The sequence below is a fragment of the Camelus ferus genome, chromosome 3 (assembly GCF_009834535.1).
Source record: "Camelus ferus isolate YT-003-E chromosome 3, BCGSAC_Cfer_1.0, whole genome shotgun sequence".
In the NCBI taxonomy this organism is placed as follows: Eukaryota; Metazoa; Chordata; class Mammalia; order Artiodactyla; family Camelidae; genus Camelus; species Camelus ferus.
In genome coordinates, this window is record NC_045698.1 from 101,627,875 (window position 1) to 101,649,124 (window position 21,250).

The 21,250-nt window shown below is 37.3% G+C and overlaps 1 pseudogene; it reads right to left on the reverse strand.

Moving 5' to 3' along the window:
• Positions 1-312: 312 nt before the first annotated feature.
• Positions 313-21,250, reverse strand: part of LOC102523796 — a 75,472-nt pseudogene continuing 54,534 nt past the window's right edge.

The following is a 21,250-nucleotide window of genomic DNA, read 5'->3' on the forward strand; positions in this document are numbered from 1 at the left end:
TATTCAGGGTTCTCCAGAGCAACTACGCCAATAACACTGAGATACAGATGTATAAATAAGTAAAGATATCTGCCAATATCTCTCCATATATAATCTGTATTTCTATTATATATATTGTAATATAGGTTTATACTATATGTATATCTGTTTAGATATATAGATCTATATATAATAATATCACTCTGTATGTGCATAGTTATCTATTTATATATAATTCTCTTTCTCTTCTCTCTCCAGAAATATATAGCTATATTGATTGAAAGAAAGATTGAGAGATTTATTTTGAGAAATTGGCTTATACAGTTATGGAGGCTAAGATCCATAATCTCCAGCCATTGGCAAGCTGGAGACCCAGGAAAGCAGGTGTTGTAATTCTAGCCCAAGTCCGAAGGCCTGAGAACCAGGAGAGCCAATGACACAAATCTCAGTTCGAGGAGGGAGATCTTGTCCCAGCTCAGACAGCCTGGAAGAAAAAGGGGGAAAATTTTCCTTCCACTTTGTGTTTTATTCAGGCCCTCAGTGGATTCAGTGGTACTCTCCCACACTGAGGAGAGCAATCTACTTTACTGAGTCCACAGATTCAAATACTGATCTCATCTGGAAACACCTTTACAGACACATCCAGAAATAGTGTTTACTCTGGGCACACCATTACCAGTCAAGTTAACACATGAAATTAACCATCATAGTTACTAGTGCCTAATTTTTTTAACTTGTTATTCTGCTCCTCAAAAATTCAGTTTAAGCCATAGGACAATAAATCTATGCAGCTGACCAATTTTTTTACAACAAGGACAAAAAAATATAGCATTCGGATACTGGATCAGCAGGAAAGAAGAAAAATTATCACTGAATGCTGTCAGAGAGTTGACACTATTATCTTTGATTTTTCATAAAACAATTAGCCATGAGTGCCAAGCCCTGTGCTAGACCCTTAGGAGACATAGCTGAATTGCAAATTTTGTCTGATTTTTAAAAAGAAAAATTATTATAATCAGTCTTATTGTTATCATTACATATAGCCAAAATAAAAAATTTAAGTATAAGATATCAAAGTGAATGAAAATAAAATATTCTGCTTTTTTTTTTTTTTTTTTTTGGTTGAAGAAGGATTTTCAGAACTGAATAATTTCCTCTGTTCTCTCTTCATTTCATGTCTAGCCATGGGCAAGGAACGCCCAATAAAGCATTTCTATTCCCACAACAGGTTGTAGCTTCCTCTGGCACGGCATAAAACTTCATTTCATGTGCGCCAGGCAACACTGTTTTCCAAAGCCCAAGCTAATTATATGAGATTTATCTGTGTGGAAACACAGGGATTAAGCAAGAAGGAAAAATAGGGAAAATTTATTTAGTGACTGTGTTTGACAAAGGATAATGAAAACAAGGGTTATACAAAACAAAATCTTTCCTGAAATAAATACCTAACCAGTGAAGGAAGTCATGAGCATTCTATTGGTACTTTTATCCTGACCTAACAGAACCTGCTACCAATAATGCAGAAATACAACATAGACATTTTGCTTATAAGCCAGTACTGGAAATTCCATTAACCTTATCTCTTTGACATACTTGTTACTAAGCTTCCTGGTTCTTATTTTTGGATTATTCCTTAGTAGAACCATTGCTAAAATGCCTTATCATTATGGTATGCTAATTTTTCATGGAAAGCATATTATTAAAAAAATACTTCTAGCCTGCAAATAATTACTTATAATTGTTTTGTCTATAAGCCCTAATTTTATTGGTCCAGCTATACTACACCACCCCTTCCCTGCCCAGAATTACTCATTTTCCTTTTATTGCCTAATTGCACATCATACCCCGCTCCAGTTTTCATATTACACAGTCACTTCATCGGGGGCGGGGAGTGGGGAAAGAGACTCCATTGTTTTATTTCTCTTAATACAGAATTTTAATTTTCTCAGTTTGCCACCTTAATATTGATCTTTTTCTTCATTGGCTTGTTTGTAGCATTTCTTAACTGTGATGACCCTAATCTTTCAAACATGAGAAAAGAATCTTGAAAGTGCTGCATCATAGTCATCTATTATTTATTTGGATGATAGGCCTTTTTTAGTAAATCAGGATAAAAAAATGCCTGTTATTTATTTAGGTTAAGGAAACTTACCATATTTTCAGAATTTAATTAGCACCAACCTCTTTATTCATCATTCTTCTTTCAGAATAGCCAATTCCTCAAAGGAAGGACATTATTTCTGCTTTGAAAGTTAGCTCCACAGTGGATCTCAGTATCATCCAAAGTGGACCCTGAGAGTTAAGACTAAATCAGAAATCATATGGGCCCCAGAATATTTTTTTCCCCTCTCAGGCAACTGCTCTGAATTGCCAGTAACAGTGCAGTAGAAATACAGAATGTTGCTCATTTGGGGTCTGAAGACCTGGAGTATATTCCTGACCCCAAGGTGAGGATTAGTGGCATTCCCAAGTCACTAAACCTCTCTTTGGTTTCCTGTAACTCTCCCCAGTAGCCTCCCTCTTCTTACAGTTTCCTCATCTGTAAAATATTAAAAACAAAACAAAACAAAAAAAAAAACCTTAGAAGGTAGATTATTAAGAAGAAAGAATGCAAAGAGAAGAAGGCAAATGAAGAATACAGATGCCTTCTTATGAAAGAAGGCAAATTATATTTCTGTGTCCCTGTAATATAAAAATTGCCTAAGCATATGTTTAATGAACTCTCTCAGTATTGAATGTTGGGACTACCAGCAGTGCTGGATCCAGAATTTCTGTATGAACAGGTGCTCAGGGGTTGGACTCTGGCTGGAAGAGGGCAGGACTTGGGCTTGAGTTGCATTTGTATTATAAACAGTTTTCACTTGCATCAAAGTATGTTTGTGGAGGGCATACCTCCAAGCACATCCAGACTGACCCTCCTCTCTTCCCCCGGTGCCTGTGCCTCTGAGGCCGAGGATGACCCGTGTAGGTGGCATTAAGCTCCCCGGCACTTCAGCTTTGTGTTGGCTTTGACAAGAGTGGGCGCTGACGGTGTACTGGAGGGAGGGAGATGAGTGCAATGGGGATGTTCCTGTGCTAGATCCCCTCTGGCAGAGCCCGTCAAGTCTGGCTTACTTCCTGACCAGTGTCACAAGTCTGAAGAGGCACACTCTCCACCCAACTGTCCCTCTCTCCCTGGGTTCTGTTACACATCCTCTTCTTGTCCCTTCAGGACTGGAAGTTGTGACTATCCTCGATGTTGCTGACCCTGAGGTACTGTACTGTGATTTGTGGCTTTCTTATCCTCTGTCAATCAGCCCTGTATCAGATCCCTCAAATTACCTCCTTGTGATTTTTTTTTTTTTTTTTTGGTTTTGGTTTTGGTTTTTGCTACCTGCGCAGGGAGGATAAATGGAGAGGGGGAGTTGAATGGTGCAAGTTAGGTCCAAAGGTAGTTCAGATATTTCTCTGTCTTCTAGACACTCACTTCTTTGAGGGGAAAGTCAGGTATACAAATAAACATTTCCAAAAGATCCTGACAGGCTCCAAAGTTGGGGCTACACAGAGGGCCCAGCAGCCTGTAACTCTCTTGCATAAACTGTGATAATGATGATTTTTGCAACCCTGCAAACAGGGGTCAGACGCCTGCTGTCTCACATGCAGCATTGCAACAGCTTCCCAATTGCTCTCTCTGCTGCCATGTGATAAAAACCACCCTTCTGTTTACATCATGCAGTGATGTTTCTCATTGGCCTTGAGATAAAATATGATGTCCTTGTCATGATAAATACGGTGTTCTTCTACATTTTGCTCTTGTTTACGGCCCTGGCCTCACCTTGAACCCTCACTCGTATTTTTAGCAATTCAACAGTACTGAAAGGCTGGTGAAGTCCCAGGAATACTTTCTGCTGATCATCATCCATGTGTCTTTGCTTCTGCTGTTTCCTTTGCCTGGAATTGAGCTCCAGCCTGTCTGATGAATTTTTCCTCATCCCATAATCGTAGCTCACAAAACATCTCCTTCAGGAGGACCTGTCTGAAAATGCCTTCCGCTACCCTCCTACCTCACCTAACACAGATGCCCTTTGACTGTGATCTGTAGCACCCAGTGTACTCACTGTTCTTTACATCTGATAGACTGAACTGTGCTTATCTAGTTAGGCATTCCTTACATTGCAAGTCAGTGAGTACAAGCGCCAGCCAGGTACATTAAACAACGTCAGGGCCTAGATCATTAGTTTTAACTGAATCAACTGATTAATTGAATTATTCAGTGGACTACTTGTTACAGATAATAGATGAGTTAACTAATTGACTAATTGAATTAACTAATTGAATCTGTTGCTTTCAACTGTCTAATCTCACCAAATACAAAGCAGTCTGAGTAGAGGGCAACATGTCAGGCACTAAAACGGAAAGCGTTCTCCAACAGCTCTGTTGTGAAGCAGGGAGTTTCACTTCTTTGATGTTCTTTCAGTCCATACTCAGCTTCTATTTCCTTTGTTGTGGAAATCCTGGCCCAGATACGAGTTATTCCATTGTGCATGGCCCCAGGAGCCAGATTACCACGTGCAAATCGTGCCCCATCATTTACTAGCTGTGGACATTGTTTGGGCTACTGAACCTCTAAGTTTGTTTCTGTATCAATTAATTTGAAATTATATTAGTATCTACCTCATAAGTTTGCTCTGAGGATAATAGTGTGTAAATTGGTAGTGTGACAATTTAAAACCCACGTGAAAGTAAATAATATAGGATTACTGACCCATATTATATCCCCAGATTATTTCTGTGGTGATTGAAGACCTAAGTATGAAAATCATACATTAGTATTTTTAGGAAGAAAATATGGGAAATAATCTTTATGACCTTTAGATAGAAAATAACTTTAAAATACATACAGGAAGCACAAACCATAATGTAAAGTTTTATAAATTTCAATGTTACAAAAAAAGTTTACTAAACAATTAGTTTTGAAAAGAGAGGAAGAAAGAAATCCAAAGACTGGGAGAAGATATTAACAATACAAATGACTAACAAAAGATATAGATGTCCAGGATAAAAACAACCCCAACATATTGATAGGAAAAAATGTGATAGCCTGATGACAAGAAGGACAAATGTAAGAACAGAAGTGTAGAGGAGGAAAAACCTTGGCTACCTAATAAACATGAGAAAATGTACTCCACTTCACCAGTAATAAGTGAAATGACATTTAAATACAGTTAAATTCTGTTGTATACGCATCAGATTTGCAAACATGTCAAAGTTTGATAATGTCAATTTAGAGCAAAAGAAACCTTTATCCATTAGTATGCCTATTGTGGAAACAATTTGGCAATACTAGAAAAGTTGAAGGAGTGAAACATTTGGCAATACCTAGAATGGTTGAAAATATACATTGCCCACATGGCTATTCAGTTCTTAGGTATAGGTTCTAAAGAAAGTCCTGCAGATTTACACATGGGCACTTGTGCAGTATATAGATAACATGAAGGGAGAGATGCTGTGTGTAGTAGTGTAGATAAAAGCCTTAACAGGGAAAAAGTAGTTAAATAAACTGTGGTGTTTTCTTAAAATTGATTAGATAAATGTGATGTTTTATTAAAATCGAATAACGCACACTAGTGAAACTGAAGGAACTAGATTATCAAAATGGGTGAATATCATAGTATATGTCAGTGAAAAATTTTTTGAAGAAATATAATGCCATATGTGGAAGTTAAAATATACTAAATACTGCTTTATATTTTGGGGAATAAGTACATATAAAAGTGTTAAAAATGATGGAGATATTAAGCATTAAATTCTGTGACAAAGAGTTGAAGAAAGGGACTTCATTCATGGAGTTTTCAGCAGATCTTAATTCTGTTGTCAGTAGATTTTTTTCTTGAAGTGGATGTGAATACTATCTTATCGTTTAAAATAGATGTAATGACTTAAGGATTTTAGTGAGAATTAATTGCATTGTACATGTAAAACAGTTTAGCACTGTGTTAGACACATGTGGAATAGACATTAAGTTCCAGACTCCTCCTCTTTCCTGTTACAGGGAGGACTCTGTCTGCTGCAGTTTTTCTCTCTGTTTTTATAAGTGGGAAGCACAGGGACAAATACATGGGCTCTAACATGTAGCCTGGATTAAAGGTTTTGATGTCAGTCAAACTTGACCTGTCACCTAGCTTCAGCTGCTTAACTTTTAGCCTTGATTTTTCTCCACCTGAACAAGGAGAGGAATTGTGTTTATACTGAAAATTATTTTATGTTGATTTAACCCAGATAAACAGTATAGACACTGGCCCAAATTAAGAATTTATCAATCTGTTACTGTTACCAACGGGCAGAGATCACATTGCTGGTTATTGACACAGTTAAGTCTGCTAAGACTAGGAGCTATCATTTATGAGTGGTCACTATAAATGCACCATGTGAAATAACACTTTTTATATATTATCTCATTTAATGCTAAAACTTAGGAGTTAGTGTCATTATCCAGTTTACAGATACCAAAATGGAAACATAGGGCCTGTACCCAGAAATTAAGTGGAAGAATCAGAATACAGATTCGTCTGGTTAACTTCACAGTGTTTTTAATCAGTTCCTCTCCCGTCTGCTAGTTCTATGCTCTTTCTTGGATGCCATCCTGCTCCCTTGCAAATATATGTTAATGGTGGGGAATGAAATGTTGGCTCTATTAACTGATCAGTGATGTCATTTCTTTGTGAGGGAAGTAGTGCTTTTATTTCCTTCCTCCTTCTATGAGTCAATGCTCTTTTTGCCCCAAATGAGTACTACCTGTAGACATGATTACTAAGGCAGTCTTTATCCACTGGTTTGAGTCAACCAGTTAATTCCAGCGGTCTTCTTACATAGTGGTCTGTTTGGAACAAAAACTCTGATGAAGTCCTTTCAAAAAGTACAAGTTATTTGAACAATTAAATCTGTTGTACATAATCTAACTGGCAATTTGTTTCCCTTTAAATGTTTTCTTTTTTATAAAATACTTTTTGAGGTTTGTATATATACCTCAGTGATGAAAAAAAAATCAATGAAATCAGTTGCTTGGCATTGTGCCAGTAAATGACCAGCTGAGTTTTTAAACTTTCCACCAGAGGTTGTTCCATATAGACTATATATTTATTTTATGAAAAGTTTGAAAAACAGACACAGTATTGCAGGAGAGATGTATATGTTTGTGTATTGGAAGGAGGGTATACCGTGACTGCCCTCATCCAGAATTGCTACAGTCAGCATTTGCAAAGTTGTATTTCATCAGAGTTTGCAGAGATAGTTGAAGCTACTGTCTTGAAGGCAGGCAGACTATCAATCTCCCCATCATCCAAGATCACACCGGTTTTAAATCAGAAAAAATAAAACCATTTTATATTTGCTTGCTTAGATCCACTTTGCAATTCTGTAGATCACAGTTAAATAATGCCGTGAATATTAATAGAAGAAGACTATACATATTAATCATCTCTTTCACTTTTATATTCAAGGTACAGTGGATTAGTATTCAGTCCATAATTACTGTGAACTTAGCTCAGGGTGACTAGTTATGTCCAAGTGGTGCTGGCCTTTAGCTATGTGTAATGTTTTCAGTCAGCTAGGCTTCAACCAGAGTATTTTCCCCCCTGCGTGTTCAAAGATATGTCTTGTGACAACATTGTTTTGATTTTTTTTCCACTTTATGCTGAAATTCACCATGTTGTTGTAGTCATCAGTACCGATTTTCTAGTTGCAGTCATTCTCCATTGATGCATGCCAACAGCATGAGAACCGTTCTGCCAGCACAGAAATCCTACCGCATCCCTGCACCACGTGGAGGTTTAAACATTTCATGATATGATACATTGCCGTGCATCTTGCTTATCTCTTACATTTGTACTGTCGTAGTCTCTGAATAATGTTTTTACTCTGTGCACAGATATACATCTTCGAGAATATGTATTTTTAATGGTGTTCTTCTGTAGAAGCATGTTAGCTACACATAGTGGTCTCAGTGAATTTATGAATTAAGAGCACAGTAGACTGTGGGTGATGTAGAATTCACGAGCTCTTTGTTGAGCTTTAATTTGAATGAAGCTGACTACACAGCCTCATCAATTCTCAAAGTCCCATCACTGGCTTTCTTATGAACGAGTCTTAACAACGTGTTTGTTACTGTTGCTGTTTGTTGTACTCAATAATGAGAGTTTTTCCAGAGGGATACCATATGGATGATTTATTCAATAACCTGTTGTGTCTCAGACTATTGGTTGAGCAATGAAGATACAACAACAAATATGATAAAGTCCTTGCAGTTGTGAAACTTACATGTTTGTAGGGGAAAAAAAGACATCTGACAAGTAATGATTATTTTTCCTGAGCAGTGAGCCCACTGGTTTCCAAATAACAAAAGTTGCCTTTAATCATATTAACATGGAGTTTCTTTTCAGTGTATCTAAAAAGAGATGATAAGCTAATTGGTAGCGTGCTGAAGTCATAACTGAGAAGGACTGGACCATTTGTTGTCCATGGTCCTGAGTGCATCCTCTAGCTACACAATAAATGGGACTATTTGACCGCTGGACTAAATTTAATAAAAATTTTCTGAGCAATTAATTGGATGCCAGAAATGTGAAAGCAAGCATGCTATAGTCACGACCTTCAAAAATTCAGTTTTGGTGAGAAAACTGCCCTAGATCATTACTGTGTTAGTTTTCAAACTAATTTTTTTAAGACCTGACTTACATATATGCAGCTCGACAAGCTCTAATGATAGAATTAACCTAGCTATTGATTGTAGACAAGAACCATACTGGTTGAGTTTCTTCACCTGATATTTTTGCTACAAGTGAAAAGGGATAAATGAATAAATGACTTAATGATAGATAAGCTTATTTCTTAACTGTTTAAATGCAGTGGTATTGAATACCTGTGCTACTTCAGGATTTTATGGGTAGATAGGCTACAACTTCATAGGAATGTGAATTTTGTTTATTGTCATGGAATCAAGTATTAAATATGTTAGGAGTCTGGATGCTAATATGATTTGAAAGTGACACTTTATAAGTTAACTTTTAAAATACCATTTTCAATGCAGTCATTATTTTATATGTGACACATTACAAGAGATATTAGGATAGTCAAAGCTTTTGTAATGAACACATAAAATGATATAAGATGGGTAATAAGGTAGAAATAATGAACACATATGCAGGCCTAGGATAAAATTTTCACATTGGAGGATATTTTCAAAAGTCCCTAGCTTCACAAAACCTGGATATGACTGTTGAAATATTAATAGTGACAGTTATAATATTTCCTTAAAAAGAGACAATTTACACATCTATATCAGAGGTCAATTTCTTGATTATTTACAGATTTCTGATAGAAGATGAATATTGATGAAACATTTAAGCAAATATTGATGAAAAACAAAGTTACAGCATGCTTCCCTTTTGTTAGCATGATATGAGCAGTGTGTGAATGACTGTTGAATGGCAGACTAGAGTTTTAATACAGGAAATTGAAGGGGGTATTGCTATTCATGGTGTTGGTAGTGATTATATGGCAACAAAAGCATCTCAGAGAATATTAATATTCTTGACTGTGACATCCTCACAGCGGAAACTTCACAGTTCAACAAACCCAGTGGTTATCGTCCTCCTCGTTACTAATCTAAATGAACAGAAATGAGTTTGAGCATCTTCACTAGGAAGGACATGCATTGTACCTTTCTGTTTCTTTATGGGAGGAAGAAAAGACTGGGGCAGCATATTTCTCATCATTCCTGTCCTCTTTTCCATGGGAGATAAAATCGATTCCTCTTTCCGTTCATGCTTCATGTATAAATTCCTCTCAATCTTTGGACTGGAAGAAAAGAGAGTTTGAACCAGTAGTGTTTTCTTGAAATATATTTGGTAGGATTCTATTCCCCAGGTTCTTCATAAGTGCCTTCCACAACCCAAATCACTAACATTGTGCTCATAAAAGTTCACTTACCAAGGATATAAGTATTTTAAAAATATGTTTACTATGTAAATTAGAAACCATAAAAATGTTCAGTGTTGATTTGCAACGGTACAGACAATGTGGTTTAAAACATATGGCATAATATACGTGAAAAGTTTCTCAATTTGTTTTTCTACTTTTTGTATAATGATAGTTTTTAATTTTGTTAAGCATCTTGAAGACCATTTTAATGACTCCAGAATATTCTGTTATATGTATGTAGCATAATTTATCTAACCAATATCCTATTCCTGGGCACTTGGATATTTTCCAGTACTTTGTTACCATAAATTATCCTGCAGTGAAACAAAGTGGATTATCAAGTATACATTTTCATTCCTTCTCTGAGTCTTTTTTTTTATTCTCTGATGTCAGAACTTTAATACACAACAGTATGGAAGGATAAGATGCCTAGGTCTTCGTAAAATAGAGTTAAAACTTAGACTTCTTTCGTTCATTTATCCATGTTTAGCTACATTTCTTCTAATAAAAATGTTTATTCTTGTATCCATTCACTCATTCAACTAGTTATTTATTGCTTATGATATTATAGCCATTCTTTTAAGCATTTGGAACATACCAGTGAAGAAAAAATATAAAAGTTCTTGCTGTCACGGAGGTGTTTTCAGAGACTCTGGCCTTATAAAATTTCCTGATTAGTAAACATGGCATGTCACTTCTGAACATACCCTAGGTCATATCTCATATTTGTGTCAGGAGATGGTGTAATTCTGTCGCATTATGTTCTGATAAGAAGCAAGAAGATGAGGACATCTTCTTTGGCAGGTCACCAACAACTTGGAAGGGGAGAATAGCAATTTAAGGATTCTGCATATTTCATGTTTTAAAATTACTCCCTACTCAGGATTGTAACTAGATATAGTCCTCATATTCTCTATCCAGGGTGCCAATGGGAATTTGCCTTCAAATGTAAAAAAATTTGGGTCTTTACATTTTACATTGAGCCCAATGTTTGTATAAATGGATTTTGTCCTGGAATAGCCATATAATACAAATTTAGATTTCAAATCCAAAGGAAAACAATCATCTGTAATGATGAATCCTATTTTTCAGTGCTAGTTCCTAACTATAAAATCAATATTGTTGCATTTGATCCCTTAAATTTTTTCCACAATCCTAAACATGAAGAAATCTTTCAGTGACTGAGTAATGTTTTGCAGATACTCTTTTAGATTCATTAGATGCCATTTTAAAGCCTAAGTGCCCTAATATTTATTTCATGGAGTCAATACAAAAATCAGAAACTGTTGTTTCAGGAATAGCAACGTGTTAATTATAATAGAGAGCGAATATAATCTATAGATATTTATTTGACACCTAAGTACTAGGCAACTGGAAAAATACACAGAAATATTGGTTCTTGTCTTCAAAAAAATTCACAATGAATTGGCAAGGTATATTATAATCATGTAAGAATTAAAAATATAAAGAATAGATCATCTAACAGTTTTAGAAAATATTGAAAGATATGTGATAAGTACACACTCACTATAGTAAGTGGTTTATACAGAGTACTCACCAACAATTTTTCATTGGCTAAGAAGATAAATCATATTCAAATCTGTTCACAGACCAAGGAAATCCAGAGCTGTATCCATCTTCAAGTATGGATGGACCTGCATGCACAGTCAGTGTCTTCAGGGACCTGTGTCTCTCCATTTTGGGCTCAATGTGTCCCCATTTTTAAACTCAACCTCAGACAAACTCTTTCCACATGGTGGTAAACAGCTACCAGTAACTTATGGCTTATATTCTACCACATGTATGGCAATGATAAGTCCAGAAAAAAGATAGCTCCTTTTCCCCAATAGTTTTAGCAGAAGTCATGGAATTGCATTCTGCCCCTCTTGGGTGGTATATTTAACCTTGATCCAATTAATAGGAATGATTTGCCTGGTTTGGATCAAAGTCAGTCATTATAACTTAAAGGTTAATCACTTTAATGTAAACCACAGTTGGATGCTGAGAGGGGGGTGTTCACTATGGAATAAATTACTCTTAATAACAGGAAAGAGAGAATGGATTTTGAGCCTTCTACTATATATTAACTCATTTTATCCTTGCAACCACCCTCTGAGATAATAATTATTTTTCTCTACTTAGAGATAAACTGATAGTCGAAGATGGCAAATCCCTTTCACAAAGCCTTAACACCAATAGGTTGTGAATAAGATTCAAATTGTTTGATTTTATAGTCTATGCCTTAAATGCTGTATGACATTGCTCCCATTACATTTATTTTTACTTATTTTTAAAATAGATCATGTGTTTTTTTTTTTTAGCACGGTACTAGGTTCACGGCAAAATTGAGAAGAAGGCATAGAGATTTTACATATACCCCCCACTTTACATATGTATAGCCTCTCCCATTATCAGTATCCTCCAATAGAGTGGTTGACTTGTTAAAATTGATGAACCTACATTGACACTTTACTATCACCGAAAGGCCATTATTTACATTAGGATTCATTCTGGTGCTGTGCCTTCAGTGGGTTTTAACAGGTACATAATGACATGTGTCCACCATGATAGCATCATACCAAGTAGTTTCTTTGCCCTAAAAATCCTGGGCTCCTCATATTCATCCCTCCTTCCCTCCTAAACCTTGGGAACCAACGACCTTTGTACTGCCTCCATAGTTTTGTCTTTTTCAGAATGTCATATTGTTGGAATCATACACTATATACCTTTTTCAGATTGGCTTTTTTCATTCAGTAATATGCGCTGAAGCTTCCTCCATGTCTTTTTAGGGTTCGATAGCTTGTTTCTTTTTAGTACTAAATAAGTTCCATTGTCTGTCTGTATCATAGTTTATTCATTCATCTGCTGAAGGACATCTTGGTTGCTTACAAGTTTTGGCAGTTGTGAATAAAGCTGCTATAACCATCCGTGTGCAGGTTTTTGTGTGGACATAAGTTTTCACCTCCTTTGGGTAAATACCAAGAAGTGTGATTGCTAAATCACATGGTAAGAGTATGTTTAGTTTTGAAACTGTCAAACCATCTTACAAAGGGAATGTACCATTTTGCATCCCCACCAGCCATGAAGGAGAGTTTCTGTAGCTCTCCATCTTTGCCAGCATTTAGTGTTGTTAGCGTTTTGGAATTGGCCATTCTAACGTGTGTAGTGGCATCTTGTTGTTCTTCTGTGTTTCATATCAGTAACTGGTGAACAGAGGTGGAACCAAATATTCCAGATCTCCTCTTCAGCCTCAACTTTTTTGCACAGGTTCAGGTCAGAGCACCTTTCCCTTCTAGTCCTTCGTTCTGCTCATTCTGTCCTCCTTGAGAGCTTTGCTGATTCTGTTCAGAATTTTGTCGTCCTTCGGTAAAATCCAAGGCAGTAGTGTTCCAGTATTAAGCAGCTGATCATATTCTTGTTTTTGGCCTCAAAGTTAGCTCCTTGACTATGAATATCCTGAGTTTTTTTTTTTTCTTATTTGCTTTGTTTGACTCTACACTCCTAATGCCTAGGATATTTGGTAAGCATTCCTCACTATGCTTAGAAAAAAACAAAATTAAAACATTTCTGTTTCCATGAGAGTAAAAGTTATATTTCAAACCTGTGTGTATCACATATAGATAGGCCTGATATAAGTGTCAGATCTGCCTTTTGGTTCGATATGTCCTTGGTCAAGTGGCTAAAGCTCTTTGGGGCCTTAATTCTCTTATCTGTAAAAGGGAGGCAGATGTATGTACTTTTGAGGGCTATTTAGGAGAAGTTGAAATGCTGTGTACAGAGTCAAAGCAGGCTTTATGGCACATAGGAAATGTGCAATAAATGGTGGCCATTATTGGTACAGATTATCCCATGGCCCATGGAACAGTGCTGGAAAAGTATTGATACGTATTTCAGGAAAGCTCCAGTAGAACTGGTTATTTAGCACTGCAGATACATATGCATGCAACACTGCAGACTCACCTGTTTGTGTCTTACTGCTGAAGTCAGCCGAATTTCCCCACAATTCAGTCAGTCTGTATCTATAACATAAACTGATTTGATAAGGGTAGAATGCTGAATACATTTTATGAATAAATTTCTGTCTTCCAGTTCCCCTATTTTAAAAAAACTTTTCTCGACTCAGAAACTTTATATTTTAAAATTTATTGCTTTGCATAGACCACTCATAATTCTCACTGTTACATTAAGGAAAACTGCATTTGTTCCACAAATCAGCTTTCACCATGACTGTCATTCCTTCTCAAAAACACTTCTCCATCGTGTATTAACAAAAGACAATTTAAAAAGTTGCTGAACTACTACGGCAAATGATGTTACCACAATTGTATTCAGCTATTACATTAGTTGGGAGAGTTTCAATTTCAGGTGACAGAAACCCAATTGAAACTGGCTTAGAGGAGAGGGTGAGAGAGCTAGTTAGTTACAGGCTTACATAATTGAGAAGTTCAAGCCTTTTAGGCAAGGCTAGGTGAAGGGATACAGCCAGTGCCTTCTCAGTCTCAGTTTTGCTCCCCTCCATGCTTGCTCATTCTCACGTAGGCATTCCCTTTGGGATGGTAGGATAAATAGCATCATCTGCAGGTCTGCATCCTGCCAATTTAGTAATCCCAGTGGGAAACGGCCATCACCTAACGTTCCATACGATGTCCTGGGATAGAATGCCATTGGCCAACTTTGATCACTTGCCCTCCCCAGAGCTAGTCGTGGGGGCTGGGGTAGGTACAGTGCTCTGATAGGCCACACCTCGATCATTTTCCTCTTCTAGGACCAGGAGATAGAGTCATCCTGAATTGAACCAAGCAGATTCAGAGTGAAGTGGTGGTCCCCAAAATGATGATGCAGGTGCTGTGAGCTTAAGAAAACTAAATGGATGTTGAACTGACAAAATATATAGGGTGGCTGTTAAACGGGGTCTTAAATTTTCCTACCTTTATGTAAAAGAAAAAAATTAAAATAGTGTTTTGGTGTAATAATGTCAAGAGGATTTTAAATCATTGTACTTTGTGATATAATTCAAAACCAGGTATTTATACTTATTTTTCTTTACCCTAGAACCTGGGAAGGAACCTAAAGCAAGAGTGTTACATTCAAAATTCAAATTAAAATGCCACTGTAAAGTAATTTGAAGGGGAAATTCCATCAAACTTTTACAACTTATGACAAATACCCTTAGATAATAAATACATAGCAATTTACTACAGATAATTGATCATCATTTCTGAGTCTTTTGGAAAGGAATCGGGTTGGTGATGTTCCCCACTGAGATTGATATGACCTCTTCCTGCCAGAAGATCAATCAAACTCCCCCCAAACCACCTTTTTCTACAACAGATAACAGGAGGCCACAAGCCAGAGACGTTCAAACAGATTTATTTAATGTATAACATGGAAGAGGCTGGAAATGACAAACGGCAGGAAGGTTTTTTCCATCCTGTTCACCTGAAAAGAATGTAGCCTGTGATAGATTTCCTTCCTTTTCTTGGAGAGGCAGGAGACTTTGAAGCTGTTGTCAGGCCATAGACTACCTGGGGAGCTCAGCTGTGGCCCAGAACGCCACTGTGTAGCATGAACACACAGGCACGGGAGGTGACTTGAGATCACAGAACATAGATATTAATGAATAATAAAAGATAAAGTTAGATCAAGCCTGCTCGCAGAGTTGAAGATCAATGGATTTAACCAGGGAGAGGAGAAATGTATTTATAGTTTCAGAGCTAATTCATATATTTTTCAGCAACAGCCATAGTGTAGAGGTATGGCTGGGAATCAAAGTGGCTTCTAATACGAAGGTCAGTATGAATAACCCAACTGACAAGGGTTACATAGAAAGAATTAAATATCATAACCAAAGGTACGTGAAGAAGATCTACACCAAGTTTCATGTGCTGGAAAAAAAGAGAAGCTTTCTCTCTTCTCCCAACTCCCAAGAATTAATACCTGAACTTTGTATTTTCTAAGTTGAATCTCAGGCAAGTAATGTATCTTTTATGATCATGGTCACTAGGACATCATCATAACATTGACTCTTCAAATTTGGGGAAAAAAGAATGTATAAATTATACAGTCATTTTCAATTTTTTAATGCAACAGAAACTAATTTCCTAAAAAAAAATATAATCATAACCCTTCTGTATGGATCAGATGAAAGGACAAAGGCTTTGAGTGAAGATACCACTGGATTCAGAGCCAGAAGATTTGGATTTGAATCCAGACTGTGGGTCTGGAAAGCAGAGTAAGTTAGGGGGAGGCAACCTGTATTTCTCATTGTTCATTTCCTCTGTAGTAGTAATCTCAATGTACTTACCTATTGCAGGGCAGGCATATTGAAATTAAATAAGATAATGAATGTGATAACATTACACATACACACAAAAATTCTGCCATAGAATTATAGGAAGTTCTTCCTATTGGAAATTGTCCTAATCATCTGTTCCATGTTCAGTGAACGAGGTAGGCCAGCTTCAGCTTACAGCTTACTTCACGACTATCTTCTTACAAGTCTTTTAAAAAGGAGAGATCCAACATTAACTAAAATATTGGATAGCCCCACTGAATTTTTGGGAAAGCAGATTTTGATCATGGAGGAGGAGAATAATCTCAAACATCTGTAAGCAAGTAAGTGATGACGAAATGGACCAACTAAGTAAGAGGAGATACTGAAGACTTTCATGCTAAGAATCCAAAAGACATCAATTTTAATCATTAAAAAATATGATTATACCAAATGATGACAAATAGATATTTGGATCATACTTCTAAATAGCTGGATTTTTCCCTTTTTTTTTTTTTTAGATGTTTAGGGTCTTGTAAAAATAAAATGTGTGTATGTGTGCAGATAGATGATAAATAAATATTATACAATGTGTTGACATAAGGAAAAACAAAAAATGCTTAAAATTCTAAATATATATTCTAGTTTATTGGCACACAAAGATTAATCAGGACTTGGCCAGTCACGTGTGACAGAAGCCCAGTTCAAACTTCTTTATCCAAAAAAAAATAAAGTGAGGGATGTGGAGGTACTAATGGACTTGATGGGGAAATCAAGGCAGGAGTTCTGGCTTTAAGCAATATAGGACATGGAGGTTCAGGTGATGCCATCAGTCTCTGTTCCTTTCCCTGCTTCCCCCAGGCTATTCTAGTCTTTAGATCTCTCCTCACCAGAGCACAGACGTTATAAACTGCTCCAGTTTATAGTCCTACATGTCATAATCCCCAGAACACACTCCTCCTCAGTGGCTCCATCAGTTATTTTGAAACAAACACTGATTGGACCTGTTTAGAGAACCAGTCCTCTTTTTTTTTTTTTCCCCTAACTGTTCTACATTGGGTGTTCTAATTGGTCAGTCTGGATTAGATGCCCATCCCTGTGGCTGAGAAGTAGGATTGATAGCGTTAGCACATGGAGCGGAGGGGAGGGGTGATTCTTGAAAGGACAGAGGCCATTAAAGTAATAATAAGAACACTCATCCACTATTGGTTCTTTAACGAGTTTATCCTTGATATATTTTAGAGGCATGAATACTGAGAGAAGAAACAGGCTCCCTTCAATGGTGATATTGGTAAACTTGCATTCCTTAGTCAAGGTGACCACTCTTGAACTGTGATATTCAAGCTGGGATGTCAGAGTACGCTGATAGCAGCCCATGAACTGATGAGATGTGGGCTTCTGCTGGGATTTTATAGCGAGGTCAAAGCTGAAACAAACTCCCGGTTTTGAAGTTAGAGAAATCAAACAATCGCTCAGACCTAGAAAGGCGTTCATGGAGAGAACTAAAGTATTGACTCCTTTTGCATTGTGTCGCCGAGCTCTGACCCTGCCCTGAACAGTGGGACTTCACGTACCAGGCATCCACAGAGGCTCATCCCGTTAAATACAGAGCCCTGCCTGAAGTACCCTTTAAAATAAATTTTAGAAAACAAACCAACATGCTTTCAGACCTTCACAGCAATATTCACTTGGAAGAGTCACATGCAGATAGAAACTATGAAAAAAAGTGTTAAGATTCACTGATACCAAGAAACAAAAACTGATTCCGTGTATCTTAATAAAAAGTTGACTTCTTCGGTGGCTCTGGTACAGTCATACAAATAAAAGAATATCTGAAGAAAAATGAAACCCAGGTGGCCCCAGGGGTCTTGTAGCAGAAAGGAGTAAAGCATCTCATCAGGAAGCAGCTGCTGGGGCAGATGTGCTGTAACCAGTGTTTCTGCTCTCGAGTCCCTGTACACCAAGGCGCAGTGCAGCCTCACTGCAGATCTGGGTCTGAGTTCTGAGTCATGACTCAGTGACTGGCTTCTTGGTCTTGGAATAGTTGCCTCAGTTATAAGTGGAAAAATAGCAGCATCTAGTTTATTGGCCTGTTGAGGGGCACTTCAAGGGCTCAGGTTGGTGCCTGCACAACTCAAAATCCTTAAGTAGCAGTATTATCATTGTACATAGGATTCAAAGCCCCTGAAGGTAAAGTCCAAGCATTGCATCTTGGATGATGAAGCTATCAAATCCACACTGAAGGAGGAGACCTATTTCCCCAAGGAGTACCTCAGCAGAAGAGGAGGTGTGGAAGCTGGGGGGCAAAGCATAGCAAGCGTCCACGAGAGTCACCAACCTAGGGGATTCACAACTCCATTCGACTTCCTCATGCATTTCACTGGATGCGGACGTCCTAAGGACAGTGACTGGGTTTCATAAAAGAGATACTGAGCGTTTGGTGACCTGGTGATACATTAACATGGAAGAGGTCATCCTGGTATTCACAGCTACAAAAAAGTACCAGTTTACACAAATCCGATGCATATAAGAAAAGCAAATAGCACGCATAGTCACTTGTGGCGTAATGCAAGAGAGCATCTGTTAATTCTTTCAAACGCCATTATATCTATCAAAGAGGGCCTTGTTCATGACTGCTCTCTGGTCCCAGGCAGCATGGAAAAAGCCAGAAGGCAGTCTGGGATACACTGCTCTGTGTCTATAAACTTTACTTGTTTATTGCTGCTGTCTTGAGTTTTTTTGACATGTTATTGAATGAAAACAAATAAATATAGAGTTTATTCTTCAGTTCTGACAAAGTTTGGTAAATGCTTATTTAACTTTTTGGCGGTTATGAGTAATAAATAAAGGAGCATCTTGAAGTAAGACCTGACTAAAACTTGCTCTGGTTTTGCTTACACAAAATCCCTAGGAACCAGGAATTGAAATGTCTCTCTACCCTGAGTTTTTTTTTTTTTTTTTTTTTTCTTTTATCACTGAGTACATCCATTTACACTTTCTGTCTAGGGTTGTTCTGGACTGTTAGGCTGCTACTTTGATTTATTTTAGTTTTCATTTCACACTGGAAGGAAAAATGAGCCATTAAGCGCTTGGCTTTGGACGGAAGAGCTCCCAGGATACAATGAATGGCGTGCCTTTCCAAAACAGACCTGGGGCGGGAGTGGGGGGAGGAGTTTAGCAGGTTAAGTTTCAGCTATATTCTAGTTTGGGCGTAGCACTTTTCAGATCTCCTGGAGTCATGGATCTTTGAAGATAAGAAGTAAGGAGAGAGAATTGTTCTAATCCTCTTTTCCATTCTGTCTAAACCAAGCAAGTGTGTGAATCGGTGTCATGCACTGCTTTCTGGTGACCTGTGTAATTTCTGCTGAGAGGAAGCAACCCAGGCAGCCCAGTCTTTGATTGCACTCCTTGACGTTTCCAGCCCTCAGGAGAGTTGGATCCATCCAGGCAATGGATTAGAACAGTGAAATAGCAATATCCATGAGGCAATGCATTTTACCTATTACTGTGTGAACCAGAATTAGAGCAACTCATGAGAGGTTGAATAGGGCATTTCATCAGTAAATTAAATAATGGTAATCTTGCTTGTTATGGAAAAGCGGTGGTGCCTGTAGTGTGCCTGGTTTAATATTTATTCAGTGTACATAAGGCTAAGATTGTTGTTCTGATAAACTAAGTAGGACAAGTTGTGTACCTTGCATATCCTCGAGTGAGACATAAGAGTTACACGACAGTGGAGGCCAAGCACATGATGGAAGTAAGTGAAGCAATAGGGGGTAGTATGAACCGGAGATGCGTGTCTAGTTGAAAAATGCAGTGACTATGGGTTTTAGGCAGTTGTCTCCAAGTAGGACTGTAACCAAAGAGGCTAGATGTTGTGATTTTTTCTTAAATTTTCAATGTAAGACTATTAAAAATAATCCATATCAGACCAACAAAACACATCCATGGACTACCATTTTGACATGTGTATAAATTTTTTAACTATAAAAGGTAATACAGAGTAATGATTAGAAACCTAAACTTTTAACAGAGCCTAGTTGAAATCTCCCTCCGTCTATTAACTGAGTGATCTTGGAGTCACTAAAAGTTTCTGGTTCTCAATAACCTCAATTGTAAAAAGAATGGAATATCAATCTTTCAGAGTTGTTGCTAAAATTGAGATAATACATGTAAAGTGCATAAATAGGGGATAGTGATGATAATGATGATTAACAAAAGTAACCCCAAAACTTCTTACACCTCGGATTCCTAGAGTCCTATCACATGTCATGTAGGCTGAGTGTTTTAGTCTTCTAAAAAAAACACCAGCGGACATTACTCCATGAAAGGCACCATGCAGAATCTTTTTATGTGCATTTTATGTGCATAATTTAATCCTCATAAGTTTAGAAGAAGGTACTGTTATTATAGTACCATATCCCAGCTAAGCAAACTGAGGCCAGACTAAGCCATTTGCACAAGGTCTCAAGGTAAATGGAGGAATTGAAATTCAAATCAGATCTGTCTGAATGTAAAACAGAACTCCTAATCATGGCCTTGAACATAAATTATCTGCATACTTCAGTGTGTATCAGGGGTGGACAAGAAGAAGTGAAATTAGACAGTTCACAAATGAGAGAAGGATGGAAAGAGAAAGGAGCAGACACAAGCTATCAGAGTTAAGGAACTTTCTGAGATTGCTATGAATATTCTTGGTAAGCATGGTGTTAGAGGCACAATACAAATGAGTTAGTTGTTTCTAATACCCACACTAAAAGTTTAAACTTCCTTTTGGAGGCATTAAAAAAAATCCCTATGGAAATTTATCTTTGCATGTATCATAAAACTCAAGAATTATTTTCCTATAAAGAAATCCCTCTATAGCCAACTTGTCCAACAGAAATATTTAGCAAACAAGGCAATACCTACATGAACTAAAATCACAGGTCAGAGCATCCTTGTGGATGTGAAGAATAGCAAAGCAATGGAAGAAGAAGCAGTCGGATGGAATATACTGTAAAATGGTGCACACTGTATCTGCTTGCACGTAGCATCATGTTG